Source organism: Camellia sinensis, chromosome 8 (assembly GCF_055761805.1).
Source record: "Camellia sinensis isolate YWXY chromosome 8, ASM5576180v1, whole genome shotgun sequence".
NCBI lineage: Eukaryota > Viridiplantae > Streptophyta > Magnoliopsida > Ericales > Theaceae > Camellia > Camellia sinensis.
The window spans coordinates 39,233,687-39,250,266 of record NC_138968.1 but is presented as its reverse complement, the minus strand read 5'-3'; the positions used below and the strand labels follow the sequence as shown (position 1 = coordinate 39,250,266).

General features: G+C 43.1%; 1 protein-coding gene across 1 annotated transcript in view; it reads left to right on the top strand.

Moving 5' to 3' along the window:
- The window catches only part of LOC114293359 (uncharacterized), a 104,289-nt gene that overhangs the window by 74,834 nt on the left and 12,875 nt on the right, over positions 1-16,580 (top strand). The window lies entirely within an intron of this gene.

The following is a 16,580-nucleotide window of genomic DNA, read 5'->3' as shown; positions in this document are numbered from 1 at the left end:
TTGAGCGTAAACACCGTCACCTCCTTGAGACAGCTCGATCTCTTCTTCTTTCTGCCTCTATTTCGGCATCCTTCTGGGGTGAGGCAGTTCGTACCGCTGCTTTCCTCCTTAATCACATGCCGACTCCCCTACTCTTCAGTCAATCCCCTTATAAGGCTCTATATTCCCGACCTCCCAATTATTCCCTGCTGCATGTCTTTGGGTCTGCTTGTTTTGTGCTCCTTCCCCATAAAGATATGACCAAACTCAGTGCCTAGTCTGTCTTGTGTGTCTTTTTAGATTACAGTCTTACTCAAAAAGGCTACCATTGTTGTGACCCTATCTCTCATCGCCTTTATGTCTCTCGTCATGCTGTCTTTCTCGAACGTCTGTCTTACTTTTATCTTCCCCCTCTCACTGCTCCCGTTTCCAAAGAAGATTTGGTTAACATTGACCCATTTCCTTCTGAGGTCCCGCCTGATAAGTACATATCCACTGTTCCTCCTACGGCCTTTCTTACTTCTCCATCTGCGTCACTCTTGGCTCTCCTTCAGCATCTTCTTCTCCACCAGTTTTAGTCTATTCTTGTCACCAAGCTCCCCTACCACCAATGGTCTCTACGCCTGTTGTTGCTCCTTCTGCTTCTGACGACTCTGATCCTGCTGCACACCGATATCCTACTCGTGAGCGTCGTCCTCCAAATAGGTTAGGTTGGTCTAATACATATCTTTTTGCTTCGTATCGTACTTTTTTCTCTGTTATTCATTCTTTTTCATAACCACAATCTTACACGAAGGCTTGTTAGGATCCTAATTGGGTTCAAGCTATGGAGGATGAGTTGTTTGCCTTATAGAAGACTAACACTTGGGAGTTGGTTCATTTACCTGCTAGCAAGAATCTGGTTGGTTGCAAATGGGTCTATAAAGTTAAGACTTATTCTAATGGTTCTCTCGAGCGCTACAAAGCTTGTTTGGTTGCCAAGGGTTTCTCATAGGAGTATGGTATTGATTATGAGGAGACAATTGCCCCTGTTGCCAAGATGACCACTGTTCGTACCTTGATTTCTGTTGTTGTTGTTCAACATTGGCCTCTCTTTCAGATGGACGTTAAGAATGCTTTTCTTAACGGTCATCTCACTGAGGAGGTCTACATGCGTCCTCCCTCTGGTCTTCTCCACTCCTCTGGGCAGGTTTGTGTCATCTTTGGCGTGCTCTGTATGGTTTGAAGTAGTCTCCTCGTGCTTGGCATGATCGCTTTCAGACTGTCGTTACTGAGCTTGGGTTTCATCCTTTGCTTTCGACTCTGCTTTGTTTCTGAGATATACCTCGACTGGTTTTGTTGCTCTCCTACTCTATGAAGATGATATGATCATCACTTGCTCTGACTCTTCTGTTATCTCTAAGGTCAAATAATATCTCTTCTGCACCTTCGAAATAAAGGATCTGGGTCCATTGCAGTATTTTCTTGGTATTGAGATTGCCTCTTCTCCAAAGGGCTATTTTTTGTCTCTGGCCAAGTATGCTAATAAGGTTATTCACCGTGCCGGTCTTACTGATACTAAGGTTTCTGATACACCTATTGAGCTTAATGTGAAGCTCAGCTCTACTGATGGTGTCTCTTTGGATGATCTCACGGTCTATCGCGAGCTAGTGGATTGTTTAGTTTATTTGACTGTCACTCACCCTGATCTTACTTATGCTATTCATATGGTTAGTCAGTTCGTTTCTGCTCCTCGCTCTACCCATTAGACTGCTTTGGTTTCGCATTCTTCGCTATCTCCGAGGTACCATCTTTCAGGGCTTGCGGTTGTCTTATGCTGATTCTGATTAGGCTGGTGATGTTAATGATCGCAAGTCCACCTCTGTTTTTTGTATGTTTCTTGGCAATTCCTTGATCTCTTGGAAGAGCAAGAAACAAACTGTTGTTGTTGGCTCTACTACCGAAGCTGAGTACCGTGTTACGGCTCATGCTATTTGTAGACCGCCCGAACTCCGCTCCGCACACGAGGGCGCGAATTGGGTTCATAGCTACTACAGTTCAGACTCCTGTCATGGTTCTAAATCTAATCTCACAAAGTGCAATGTAAGACTGATAAATCACCAAAGAGTCCAAATCTGGCAAATCGTTTTGGAAAATCGATTTTAATCAAGAAGTGCCAAACATGGACTGCTTTGCCAGATTTCAGAGTCGCCACCTAAATATTTTATTTTGGAAAATTTAGGAAACCCTGACTCGTGCCTAAGGCCACGTGTCCGTCATCACCAAAGTTGCCTCGACTCGGGAACTTGGGTACGAGGGGGGAAGGTCATGAAATGAGCACCCCCGCTCACCTGATCAAAGATCGGCCTCTACTAAGCATGATATGTTGTTTTTGAAAACACATGTGTTCTTATTCCGGTTATTAGTTAACTTTACTACGTGATGCGCAAGCACACAAGTATAGACTCAATCGCAAGAATTGGAACAAAACGTCTCATGTTTGTTTGTCGAAAATGGTTTGAAGTTGCTACCCTCAAGTAGGCTAAAATGCGGATTTGCCACCCTCAAGTGGGCTCAAAACATGATAATTTGCCACTTCAAGTGGGCTTAAAACGCACATTTGATGAATTGTTCCAATTCAAGCAATGAAGCCTTCATCCACAGGCATTCATGCAGTTAAACACTTAAGCAGTTAGCCTCATGGTAAGCATGCTATCATGGCAGTCACTTACACACATGCAAGGATACTAAAGCATAAACACTTACAGTGTACTCCGAGCCAAAACAAAACTAGTTAGTAATCATGCATGATCCTAGTTATGCTAGCAATGCCTAATGCAACACATGCAAAATGTAACTAAGTAGGCTCGGCTATCTAAGATGGCATATGAATGCGACATTTGATACATGTATTCAAAGAAGCATATTGAAATACAATAGAGTTTGAATGATGCACCGAGCCCGGTGCATGCAAGACAAATGAATGATGCAAACATGCAAAGCATAAGGTATGCTAATTGGAATATGCCCTAAACTAACCACCGAAAGCAGATAAGTAAAAGGGAGAAAGACGTGGGGTTGGAAGACATTCACACACACACGCACACTTATTACAACAATATGCCCTCTCGACGGAGGGTCCGAATAATAAGCTAACTAGCTACGCTAATTAAACTAATTATTACAAACCAAACTAATTAACTATTCCTACCTAACTAATTATTACAAAACAAATCGATTAATTAAGCACATTAACTAATTAAGTACAAAACCGACAAATTAGCTAACTAAGTAAAACAGCTAAAGCAGTTAAAAGAGGTCCTCGGGGCGAGGGGTGCATGCATGCTCTATCGCCTCGCTCGAAAATCCATTGCTATGCCCAGAATTGCCTCTGTTTGCATTTGATTTGATCTCTGAAAAGTGTACTAACTTCCAGATTGCTTCTGCTCAAACATGGGGACCTTCTGGTGGGCTGCCGACCAGAAAAGGGGGCTGTAGACCAGAAAAAATGGTTGTAGACCAGAAAAACTGATCGGTTGACCACCCTTATAGGTCAGTCGACTAGTTAATTTGCCAAACTCCAGCTTTATTGCAATAGAGAACAACAAGGGACATAGTAGTGTATTTGCAAGATATGTGTGCACAACCACCCTCCCTATCATTTCTCAAGCTCAAGGGAGTGCGGTACTCGACTCTTGGGCCACCAACCGAACATCACAATGCACGATGGCCGAGAAGCCAAGTTTGCACAATTCAATGTCAATGAATGCACACAAATAACACATAAGGGCCTCCATCTCCATCATGCTTGATCAAGAGGGTCGGCGACCGAAAAATGTTACACGTTTCATCGCTTTGAGTATGAAACGTGCAACATTCCTCGTGTTTAGATTAACGTCCAATCCAAACACATGCAACGCAAACAAGATGATCAACCTTCAATGCTAAAATGACATGCGCAAGGCCCTATCATGTAAGCAATGTATGCATGGCATGTTAAAAGCTAAGGCATCAAAGCTAATGAAACATATTACACATGAGACATGCACTATCAATCTCGAAAGGTCAAACCAACTATGGATAGACCTACACCATGCCTAATAGTGGCAAAATCATGCTGGAAATAAAGCACCAAGAGCTACCACAACATGCTCATGCAATGGCTCGCAAACTAGGCATTCAACACAACTCTCAAACACAATCAAACAGTGATATGCATGAGAATATGGCAATGTCATATGCTCTGAAATCAAGTGTTAAATGATGCCAAATCACATAAACACCACAAATAAGGCATGCAAGAAGGTTCAAAACTCAAGACTAGCTAAGGCACTTGCACCATAGCCATATCAAGCAAGCCCCAAAGGACCAAGATCACTCAAAACAGTCCTAAAACATGTCAAAATAAGACCAAAAATATGCTTGAACATAGCCAACATATGCTAGAATAAAAGGCCAAAACACCAAGTAAGCTAGGCCAATGAGCATGATTACACTATAAGTGTAAGAAGCAAATGAGGGATGCTCTAACCAACCAAAAACAGAGTTGTATCATGGCAAAATAAGACCAAAAACACACTGAGATGGTAGCCCAAAAGCTTAGGCAAGCTTGCATACAAATTAGCCCATGTTCAAGACATAAGGCACAACTCTCCAAAAGCATTGAATATGTGAAACATGCGAGAGTGTGACTACACTACACACTGAAATCATGTTAGAAATGAGGCCAAAGCATGCAAACAGCTCAAGTAAAGCATGCTAGATACTTTGAAACTCAAAACTAGTGAGCAAGATTGCACTATGGCTATACAAAGCAAGTTCTAAATGATCAAGACCACCCAAAACAGAGCTAAGGCATATCAAAATATGAGTAAAAGCCTGCTGGAATGGAGCCAAAACATGCTAGGATGGTAGGCCAAAGTGACAAGCATGTAAGGCTAAAAGGCAAGATTACACTACAAGTGTAAAAAGCATGCATGAGGTGACCCAACTAGGCCAAAACAATGTTGTGCCATGCTAAAATAAGGCCAAAAATAAGTTGAGAACAAGCCAACACATGCTAGAAAAACATGCTCAATCATTAGGCCAACAAGGCAAGCAAACAAGACAAGAGGAGAGGGGACCACCCACTCTCATTTTGGACCTCAAAACCACATTTCTACCACTAAAAATCCACTGGATTTCAGTGGCTAAAAGGCCAAACAAAGATGACCTCAAAGGCCTTAAAAGATGGCACAAAGCAAGGCCAAACAAGCCACCAAAGAGGGTAAACCACCCCTAACTCAAACTAGGCCTTAAACAAACATTTTAAACACTTAAAGATAGAACTTTTTGTAGTTGAAACTTAGGCCAAAAAAAACATGCAAAGGTGGCCAAACATGCAATCAAAGTAAAGCTTAAAAGGGAAAAAAGGACTCACCTTTGAAGAACAACAAGAACAGCAACTTCTGAGGCAAAACCAAGCCAAAATCACTCAAATGCAACCTCCAAGAACCTTAGCTCAAGAGTGAAGGTGTTTCACTAGGTGTTTAGTGCAAAAGTGTGAACAAAACTCACTTTTAAGGCACAAAATAGTACAAATATAGAGAAAGAGGAAGAAATATAGAGAGAGAGAGATATGTTTAGCCCTAAACAAATTCTGAACCTTAAACAAGGGGGAGGAAGCTCCCTTATATAGAATTCCATGCCTCAAGCTTGTTAGACAAGCTAGAGGCTTGGTGCAATCCCTCCATACACGTATATGGAGGATGCCTTCTGTGCTCAACAGCTGGCACAGCTAGTAAGGAAAATATCTGCAGAAAATGCAAAAAGGCCGCCGACCAGTTAAAGTGGTCGACCAACCACTCCCCCTAGTTGACCGACCACCAAAAGTGGTCTACAGGGAATAAAACTGGTCAGCAAGGCAGGAAGAGGGTCTACAGAGAGAGTAGAAGGTGGTGGCAGGCTGCCGACCACCTTAGGTGGTCCACAAACCACCCACCCTAGCTGACTGACCATCAAAAGTGGTTGGCAGGGAAGAAAAGTGGTCTACAGGGGGGAAAACTGGTCTACACCCCTGTTCTACCCTCCAGGCAAAGGGTAACAAGGTTTGGTTCAAAAACAAACCAAAAGGAAGAAAGACAAGAGTCCGCAAGGCAAGGCACTCAGCCGGAAGCCCCGAAAACTAGTCTATAGGCCACTACAAGCGGCCTACAAGAGGAAAAGGTAGCCTACGGCTACAAAAAGTGGCCTACTGGCCTCTATCTCCCTCTAGGCAAAGGCAGCAAGGCATGGTCCAAAAACCAGGCCAAGAAGAGAAAGTTAAGAGGTCCCGAGACAAGGCGCTCAGCTGAAGGCTCCGGAAACTCGAAACGAGCACAAACATGCACAATCACTGAGTGCACAGACGATGACGTCTGAGTCTTAAGGTCGGTCAAAAATAGGTGTCTACACTATTGCTGAGCTTGTTTGGCTTCATTGTCTTCTCTCTGATTGGGGTGTACCTCAGTCTTCTTTGACCTCCCTCTATTGTAACAACCGCAGTACTATTCAGATTGCCCACAATATTGTCTTCCATGAACGGACGAAACATATTGAAATTGATTGTCACTTTGTCCGCCAACATCTGCAATCTGGCTCTATCTCGCTTCCTTTTGTCTCATCGGTTTTGCAACTTGCGGACTTCTTCACCAAGACTCACACTACTGCTCGGTTTCAGTTTCTTCTTAGCAAGCTCTCAGTGTTTTCTGTTAAAACACATTGAGTTTGAGCGAGGGTGTGAGAATATATATTGTATATATGGCATGTTTGTGTCTATTAGGAATTAGGCAATTTCTTTTTTTTTTTTTGTATTTCCTTTTTCAGTTGTAGGTTTAGGCTATATAAACTGATGAACTCTTTGTAAATAGACACAAGTTGAATATACAGATTATGCAGAAATTCTTACAGTACCAAAGACTTTACCCCCCAAAAAACACTTCATTGACTTCTCTAGACAAGAGAGACTTCACAAACCTGAAAAGTCACCAACAATTTATTTGCATCTTTTTTAAAAAAAAAAAAAATCAATCAATTAGAGAGTAATTATAAATATGATAAATATTTATATCATTAAATAAATTACTAATTTAAGATAATTAGAATGTCAATAAAGCTTATCAAACTTCTCTCCATAAACCTCAAGGGGTTGGTCTAGTAGACAAAACTTGGGATCTGAGGGTGTGCTCCCTCTAAATCTCAGGTTCAATATCCACTATCAGCCAGGGACAACTTTACAACTACCATTGGGTGTTTGAACACCTTGAAATTTTTTATTTTATTTGATACATATATGCAGTCCAAAACTTTTGGTTGAACACTCTAACCCATCTTCTTGAACACCCACCCAAGTCTACTTTCTTGACCACTCAATCCAATCCAACCCATAACCCTTTAATCAATATATATGTAATATATATACTTTGTGAAGTGAACCCATATCATGTTTTGGATTTTTCTTCCTCAGCTTGTGCAAAATATCTCTTTGACAAAATTGTGTAATTTTACAATTCCCAATAAGTATACCGCTTGAATATTAACATTGATCAAGAGTTTTATAGCTTCTCAATTTAAATTAAAGGAGCTTTTTTCGTTTTTTTGATCATGTCAGTGATAAAAACATATACATTTTATTTTTGAAACAATAATATCAATATATTAGAATTTAATTTAATTTATTTATTTGTGTGTGATTTGAAAAGTTTAAAACAGTTAAGGCTGTGTTTGGGCTGGAATCATAATACCACCCTGATATGCAAACCTTTTGTTGGGATATAGTTTTCAAAAATTGATTCCAACCCTACATTTCAAAACCCATTTCACAACATGTTTGGTAACCAGAGAATTTTTGAATTTTTTGGTCTACCCAGTTGTTCGCCCAGACATCGTCCCGAACAGTTTTTCAATTTTTGGGTCTACTCGGTCATCCGCTCGGATATCCTCCCAGATGTCCAGGCAGTTGACCAAAACAGGTTTTGTGTGTGTGTGTGTGTGCGCGCCCGCGCAGTTGCCACCTATTATTTGTAACAAAAAAACTATATTTGTTTTTGATATTTTTTAAATATAAAAATTATTTGTTTAGACCAAAATGACAAATTATTTGGCCATTTATTTAAAATTAACAAAAAAAAAATTAAAATAAAAATTAATTTGTCAAAGTAATTTAAAAAAAAAAAAAAGAGTGATTTTTTTTTAATTGAATTTTAAAAAGAGTTTGGTTATTAGTTTTGAATAGAATTTCAATAGAGTTTTGAGTTGTGTATTTGGTTATGAGTTATAAGTTTTTGAATTAAGTTTTGAAAAAATTTTCCAAAATTCATAACCAAACAACTTTTCTTATTTCAAAACACATTTCAAAAATTCAAAACTCTTTTCAAAATTTATAACCAAACAAGTTTTTTCTTTTCAAATCATGATTTAACAACTCACAAATTCAAAATACAACTCTATTCTCAAATCATGATTCTAAAACTAAACCAAACATTGCCTAATTTTTTGACTGTCTATACTAAAAAAAATTCCTAATGTACCCACAACGAACACCCTGAAAAAAAAAATTCTGAAGTTGCCACTACTAGTAGCAATAAGCTCCTTAGGACCATGTCCATACAAGGCGTTCTCCCTGACTTTAAATGGGGCCTCCGCAAGTGAGCGGTGGGATTGGTTCCCTGAGATTAGTTGAGGTGCGAGTAAACTAGGCTAGACACTCGGTTATCAAAAAAAAAAAAAAACTCTTCTCTATAAGAGTTGAATCCGAGACCTCACATTACAAAATGTATAACACAACTACTAAGTCAAATGTGGTAGTTAATTTAGTTGCATCTATTTAGAGTCATATAATCACCAGAAAAATAATAAATTAAAAATGAATTGTCTTTAAACTTCTAAAATATTGTGAGTTTTAAATTAATTTTTAATTTGAAATAGTACTAAAAAAAATTGTTGATACAACACTTTTGTAACCAATAGTATGAAATGGAGGCCTTCTTTGAGAACTTAACTATTTTAGTTGGCTCTTTAACTTTTTTATAAAAAAAAAATAAATAAATAAATAAAAAAAAAAATGGTTGTGTTCAAAATAATTTGTGAATTTTTTTATTTTTTTATTTTTATAGTTGAAAGACAAAAAAATAATTAATTAATGTGTAAAATGTGACATTTTATCTTATTAATTATTTTAATAAATACATATTGAGAGGGTGACTTTTGGGAAAGAATTGGGCCGAGCTGTGAGTTGGGCCTTGCGGCCCAAAGTGTGAAGACATCGATGAGAAGCCGTAGTGTTACTTCGGCCCAGTGGGCAAGGTTACTTCGGCCCAAGGAGGTGAGATTACTCCGGCTCAAAGAAGAAATATTTACTTCGGCCTTCGGAAGAATAAAGCTAATCCGGTCTGGAGGTAACTCACAGATTAGGCCGGTCTCAGTGTTAGTCCGGTCACGGTAAATGCTGAGAAGGCCGGTTTCGGAGTTAGTCCGGTCGTGACTTACAATAGTTAGGTCGGTCAGAACTTGTTACTTGGAAGTTTGAAGTAAGCACATCAAGGTTGAACAAGGCAGCCGAAGTAAAAAGTTGGAGCAGAAGGCCGAGCTAAGGATGGTTCGGCCCTCTGTGGCTCAGAAAAGCCAATTTTACTTCGGTCAAATGGAAGTTCGGCCATAAAGAAAACCATCCCACTTGGTTTAAGCAGTGGGGGAGGGTGTAAAAGGATAAGCATTATCCTTAGGAGAATGAATCCTAGAAGGACTCTGCATGGAGAAATACAAGTCCTACTAGGATTGTGCCGTATGAAACTTATAAAAGCCCACAAACATCACCTTGGAGGAGGTAATTGAACACAATCTTTCTGAGAACATAGAACTTTGTCTATTTGTCAAGTTTTCTGACTTAGGCATCGGAGAGGTTTCCGGCACACATCCGCCGGCTAGCTCACGTTTGTGTTTTCAGGTGACAAAGCGACGTCGTACGGAGAAGCGTGGATTTGGTCAACAGGATTATACGAGGAGAATTATTTCCTCCCCGTACAATTGGCGCCGTCTGTGGGAAGAACAGACAAGAACAAAAACCTCTTGACTAAGCTTCTCCTTTTCTCAATCAATGGCACACATTGAAGAACCACCACAGTCCGCCGTCGACGGGCTAACTCCAGACGGGGGTGCAAGGCGAGAAGGATTACCCTCTGTCCCTCCTATGGCAAATCTGGAGTCCCAACAACATAACTCCAGGAGGAGTGGCAGGGGAAGACGGATTAACAGCCCTCGTCACTCTCAAAGTCCTGACAGGCAAAGGAGGAGGATTGATCCTCAAGCCCTGGAAGATCGCGTGAAGGAACAAGATGAACTAATTCGAAAGATGGCGGCGGACATGGAGGCTTTGAAACGCCAGATGAAGACTAAGGATGTGGCGACAGGAGAGGGGCGCAAGCACAAGACGCCCCCTCGCCACTCAGAGAATCGTAGTAGGAATACTACACCTTCCCAAGGAGAGAGCAGAAGCCTCAGGACAGGCGACACTCACTCCTTATCCTCAAGGACTCGTCACTCCAGGTCTGAGAGGACGAGATCCGAAAGATCGTACACTGAAGGAAGCACGTATTGGCCTTCACATTCACACCGAACCAGATCTAGACAAACAGAGCTGCCCAGGTCATCCGACTTACGAACCGTGCTAGAAGAAAAAGCACGATGCAAGGAGGATGCCAGGGCAAGAGATCCACACCGAGTTTCGGCCTTACAACGGTTGGCTCCTCGGACGCATGGAAGCGTCGAGGTTGGAATGCCAATACCGCGACCGGCCTACGAACCAGCGGACAAGGCATTGGCAAGACTACAGACTTCGCCGTTTGTCCCAGCGATCGAAAACGCACCCCTACCATCAGGCTTCCTTCAGCCGAAATTCAATACATATGAAGGGAAGACGGACCCGTATTCACACCTAAGCCACTTTCGCCAAGTCATGGCTGTGTACAGGCGAAACGAGGCCTTAATGTGCATACTCTTCCCGTCAAGTCTTGGCGACCTAGGCTTGACTTGGTTCGAAAAGCTCCCAGAGGGCAGCATAGCCTCCTGGGCCCAACTGGCAGAAGCGTTCGTAACGAGGTTTCGGACGAATACTAAAACACCGGTGGAGATAGATCAGTTGCTCTCCATTGACATGGGTGAAAAAGAGACCCTCAGATCTTACAACAGTCGCTACTGGGAAACTTTCAACCAGATTGGAGACTGCCCTACCAATCTGGCCATTGCACAGTATAAAAGAGGCCTACCAGTAGGGAATAGACTAAGGGATTCAATTACAATGACGCCACCCCTCACCATGGAGGCCCTGATGGAGAGAGTGCATCAGCACATCAGGGTAGAAGAAGATGGCGCACGATCCAAGGCCAAATCAAGTGCGGCCGCGGTACCGGAAAAGAAAACCTCAGCAAAGGTTAATACGGTGGACCGAAGTAACAAAAACGGGCGTGGCAGACGAGATAACGGAGAAGACCCAGACAAAAGATGGCTGAGAATCCGCACTGCCATAACCACGGTGTTCAAAAAACCAATATATCGGATTCTGAGCGAAATCAAGGATGAGCCTTTCGTCGAGTGGCCAGCCAAGCTTGGGGAAGCTCAGAAGAATTACGACGACAGATCACGATGCACCTTCCACAAAGAAAAGGGGCACCGAACTGAGAATTGCACGCCACTAAGACAGCACTTGGAAGAATTGGTGGCAGCAGGCCACTTGGACAAATACATTGAAGGAGGAGCGCAACCGGCCCCCCAAGATCATAATGACCATCCCAACAGAATGCCAATTGACGCCCCTCCACAAGGTATCATCAATGTAATACATGGAGTTGTAGAACCCGAGCATGTATGCGAGCTGAGAGGTTCGATCAAAAAGGCTGAGCACTTCAAAGAAGTACGAAGCGCCCAACCAGCCAACAAGAAAGGAAAGACAGAGGCCACAAATGTCATGTCCTTTTCGGATAAGGACTTGGACCGAATTTACTGCCCCCATAATGATGCCCTGGTTGTCACTCTCCGAGTCAAGGATTTTGACGTCAAGCGGATTCTGATTGACCAGGGTAGTTCATGTGAGATCATGTATTACGACACATTCAAGCAACTAAAGCTGCAAGACAAAGACTTAGCGCCTGCAGTTTCTCCCCTGATTGGATTCAACTCCATGCCAGAATGGCCTGTCGGCAAAATAATCCTTCCAGTCAGAGCAGGGAGTGTAACAAAACAAGTGGAGTTCTGGGTATTGAAGGTCCCCTCCACTTACAACATCATCCTGGGCAGAACATGGCTGCACGCCATGCGATCGGTAGCGTCATCTTACCACCAAGTGATGAGATTTCCCAACGACACCGGAATAATTGAAGAAGTCTATGGCGATCAGATCATGTCAAAACAATGCTTCGCCACAGCAAACGGAAGCCGAGCTGCCAAAGGATATGTTCATTCGGTAGAAGAACCAGAAAGTAATGAACACTTCGCAGACGTCGGAAAGGCAGCAGATCAGAAAGCGGTAGAGGACTTGGTGGAGGTGAAGATAGATGAGAAGAACCCGGATAAGTTCTTCCTGCTTGGCTCGTCGTTATCCAGCGCTGAGAGGTTAGAGGTCCTTGAATTCTTGACCTCTAATATCGAAGTGTTTGCCTGGACGCCATACGATATGCCAGGTATTGATCCAAACTTTATCAGTCACCAACTCAATGTCCACCCATCCGCCAGACCAGTCATTCAACGCACACGCAGATCGGCACTCCACCACGCCAAAATAGTGGCAGAAGAGGTAGGCAACCTGCTGGAGGCAGGAGCAATAAGAGAGGTACACTACCCAAGATGGATCTCCAACACAGTGGTAGTGCCAAAAAAGAATGGTAAATGGCGTGTCTGCGTCGACTACAAAACAGTCAACAAGGCGTGCCCGAAAGATAGCTTCCCTCTACCAAGGATAGATCAACTGGTGGACTTAACGGCGGGGCATAACCGACTTAGCTTTTTGGATGCATACAGAGGCTACCACCAGATCGCCATGCATGAACCAGACCAGGAGGTCACATCCTTCACAACACCAAGGGGGTTATATTGCTACAAGGTCATGCCCTTTGGCCTAAAGAACGCAGGGGCAACATTCCAAAGGATGGTCACCAAAATGTTTGAACCATTGTTAGGCAGAACAATGGAGGCTTACATCGACATGATGGTGGTCAAAAGCAAGGATGAGAATGACCACCTGAAAGATCTAGGCGAGATGTTCCAGATCCTGAAGAAACACAAGCTGCGCCTCAACGCATCCAAATGCGCATTCGGAGTTGGATCGGGCAAATTCTTGGGCTTCTTGGTGACCAACCGAGGTATAGAAGCAGACCCCTCCCAGATCAAAGCAATCCAGGAGTTGGAGAGACCAAACTCAGTCAAAGAAGTGCAGCATCTCACTGGTATGGCGGCTGCACTCAACCGGTTCATAAGCAGGTCGTCAGACAGGCTACGACCATTCTTCCAAGCCTTAAAAACTAAGTTTGAGTGGGATGAAGAATGCGACCGAGCTCTGGAAAGCTTGAAGGAGTACATGTCTTCCCCACCACTACTTGTTACACCAGTACCTGGTGAAGAACTCTTTTTGTACCTGGCAGTCTCTCAGCACGCAGTTAGCGCAGTGTTGGTTCGTGCAGAAGGAATACAACACTTGCCCATCTTTTATGTCAGCAAGACATTGTTAGGAGCCGAAACAAGGTACTTGCCCTTAGAGAAACTAGCATTAGCATTAATGATGGCATCCAGAAAGTTGGCGCATTACTTTCACGCCCACACCATAATCGTCCTCACAGCCTTTCCACTAAAAGCTCTGTTTGAAAGGGCGAACTTTAGTGGGCGAATTTTGAAGTGGGCAGTAGAATTGGGACAATTCGACGTCAAATTCCAACCTAAAACCGCAATAAAAGCCCAATCCTTGGCAGACTTCGTCGCAGAGTTCACCCCTGGAAGTCATCATATCTGCCCAGTCGACCTGACTAACACAACCGAACTAGGGACAGAAGTTGACGCCGGAATAGCGCAACCCCTAGTGAAAGGTAGTCCATCAACCGAACTAGGGACAGAAGTTGACGCCGGAATAGCGCAACCCCTAGTGAAAGGTAGTCCATCAACCGAACTAGGGACGGAAGTTGACGCCGGAAAAGCGCAACCCCTAGTAGAAGGTAGTCAATCAAGCACCAAGGCAGACCATACTAAGGATAACAAGGAAGAGACAAACAAAGATTCACCCACAGTTCAAACAGAGGACGCAGGACAGATAGCCGACATGGACCTTGAAGACAACACTATTCTTGACCTCACGACATCATCTGATCCTTCCACTTGCTGGAAATTATTCGTTGGAGAGATGTGGAAGCTCTTTGTGGATGGAGCATCCAACCGACATGGCGCAGGGCTTGGCATAGTCCTCATCTCTCCAGACGGTCTGGTTATAGAACAAGCAATCAACCTTGGCTTCCCAGCATCCAACAATGAAGCGGAGTATGAGGCGCTTATCGCAGGACTCAAGTCAGCACACTTCATGAAAGCAGCCGAACTAATGGTATACAGTGACTCTCTGCTGGTGGTAAACCAAATTTCTGGCGAATACGAAGCAAAGGACGACAGAATGGCCAAATACCAAGAGTTAGTCAGAACAGAGATCAAGAAGTTTGATGTGGTAAGGATAGAACAAATTGGCAGGGAGGAAAACAGCCAAGCGGACGAGCTAGCAGGCCTGGCCTCAATGGCAGATACATCAATCCCTCATCCATTACTCATCGACTTCTTACCAAGACCAAGTATAGAAGACCCCGAAGCAGAAGAAGTATATTGCACCGAATTAGGCCCTTCATGGATGGATCCCATCATCCTGTTCCTAAAAGACGGCATCCTACCAGCAGAGAAAAAAGAAGCCAACAAAATAAGGGCAAAGTCGCAGCGATTTTGGCTATCTCCATCTTTGGCATTATACAAGAAGTCATTCTCTGGGCCTTACCTCAAGTGCGTTCATCCCAGCAAAGTAGAAGCCTTCCTATTCGAAATACATGAAGGGGTATGTGGAAGTCATCAAGGGGGAAGGTCGCTCGCTTACAGGGCTATTTCACAAGGATATTGGTGGCCATATATGCAAGCAGACTCAGAGAAATATGTGAAGAAGTGTGAAAAATGCCAGAAATTCGCGCACCAAATACATCAACCAGCAAGAGAACTCCTACCCTTAACTAGCCCATGGCCTTTCGCAATGTGGGGCTTGGACATAGTAGGACCACTCCCAACAGCACCAGGGGGCAGAAAATTCTTTCTCGCAGCAACAGACTACTTCACAAAGTGGGTAGAAGCAGAAGCATTGGCGTCAATCAAAGAGAAAGATGTGAAGAAGTTTGTTTGGCAGAATATTATCACTCGGTTTGGCATACCAAAAGCACTGATCTCAGACAATGGAACTCAGTTCGACGGCAGGATCTTTAGAAGCTTTTGTGAAGAATACAAGATAGAGTTCTACAATTCCACACCGGCATATCCTCAAGCAAATGGGCAGGCTGAAGCATCAAATAAAGTCGTCTTGGATGGACTAAAGAAAAGGCTAGAGAAAGCAAAAGGCAAGTGGGCGGACGAACTTCCTCATGTTTTATGGGCTTACCGCACCACACCTCGGCGATCAACTGGAGAAACACCATTCTCCTTAGCCTATGGAATGGAGGCAGTAATCCCACTCGAAGTTGGCCTCCCCACAATTCGAAGCGAAAATTTTGATCCAGACTTAAATGGAGAAGCCATAGCCTTAGAACTCAACCTTGCAGAAGAAAGAAGAGAAAGAGCGCTAGTCCACATCGCCTCATATCAACGAGAGTTAATCAGAAAATACAGCAAAAAGGTTCATCCAAGACAATTCAAGATTGGGGATTGGGTACTACGCAAAGTAATGGGAAACACCTTAATCCCAGGAGATGGCAAGTTAGGGCCAAATTGGGAAGGTCCTTATAAGGTGGTTGGATTAGCAGGCAAAGGGGCATACCACCTAGAAGACAAGGATGGCAAGGCAATCCCTAGGCCATGGAATACGGCCAATCTCAAGTTATTTTACTTTTAGCTTTTCTTTTTCAAACATGTAATTTTCTCTTCCTTCAATAAAATAAGAAATTCTTTTTGGCACAAATTACTCTTTGAAAAAGTTAGCTTTCAAGACTTAAGTATATTGCAAACATGTTATTCGAAGTTAGCTGGACAAACTAACTTAGAGGTTGGCTGGAATAAACCAACTCTTGTTACTCTTCAGCCGAAGTAAGTGTAAGGCTGAAGAGAGGTTGGCTGGAATAAACCAACTCTTGTTACTCTTCAGCCGAAGTAAGTGTAAGGCTGAAGAGTGGTTGGCTGGAATAAACCAACTCTTGTTACTCTTCAGCCGAAGTAAGTGTAAGGCTGAAGAGTGGTTGGCTGGAATAAACCAACTCTTGTTACTCTTCAGCCGAAGTAAGTGTAAGGCTGAAGAGAGGTTGGCTGGAATAAACCAACTCTTGTTACTCTTCAGCCGAAGTAAGTGTAAGGCTGAAGAGTGGTTGGCTGGAATAAACCAACTCTTGTTACTCTTCAGC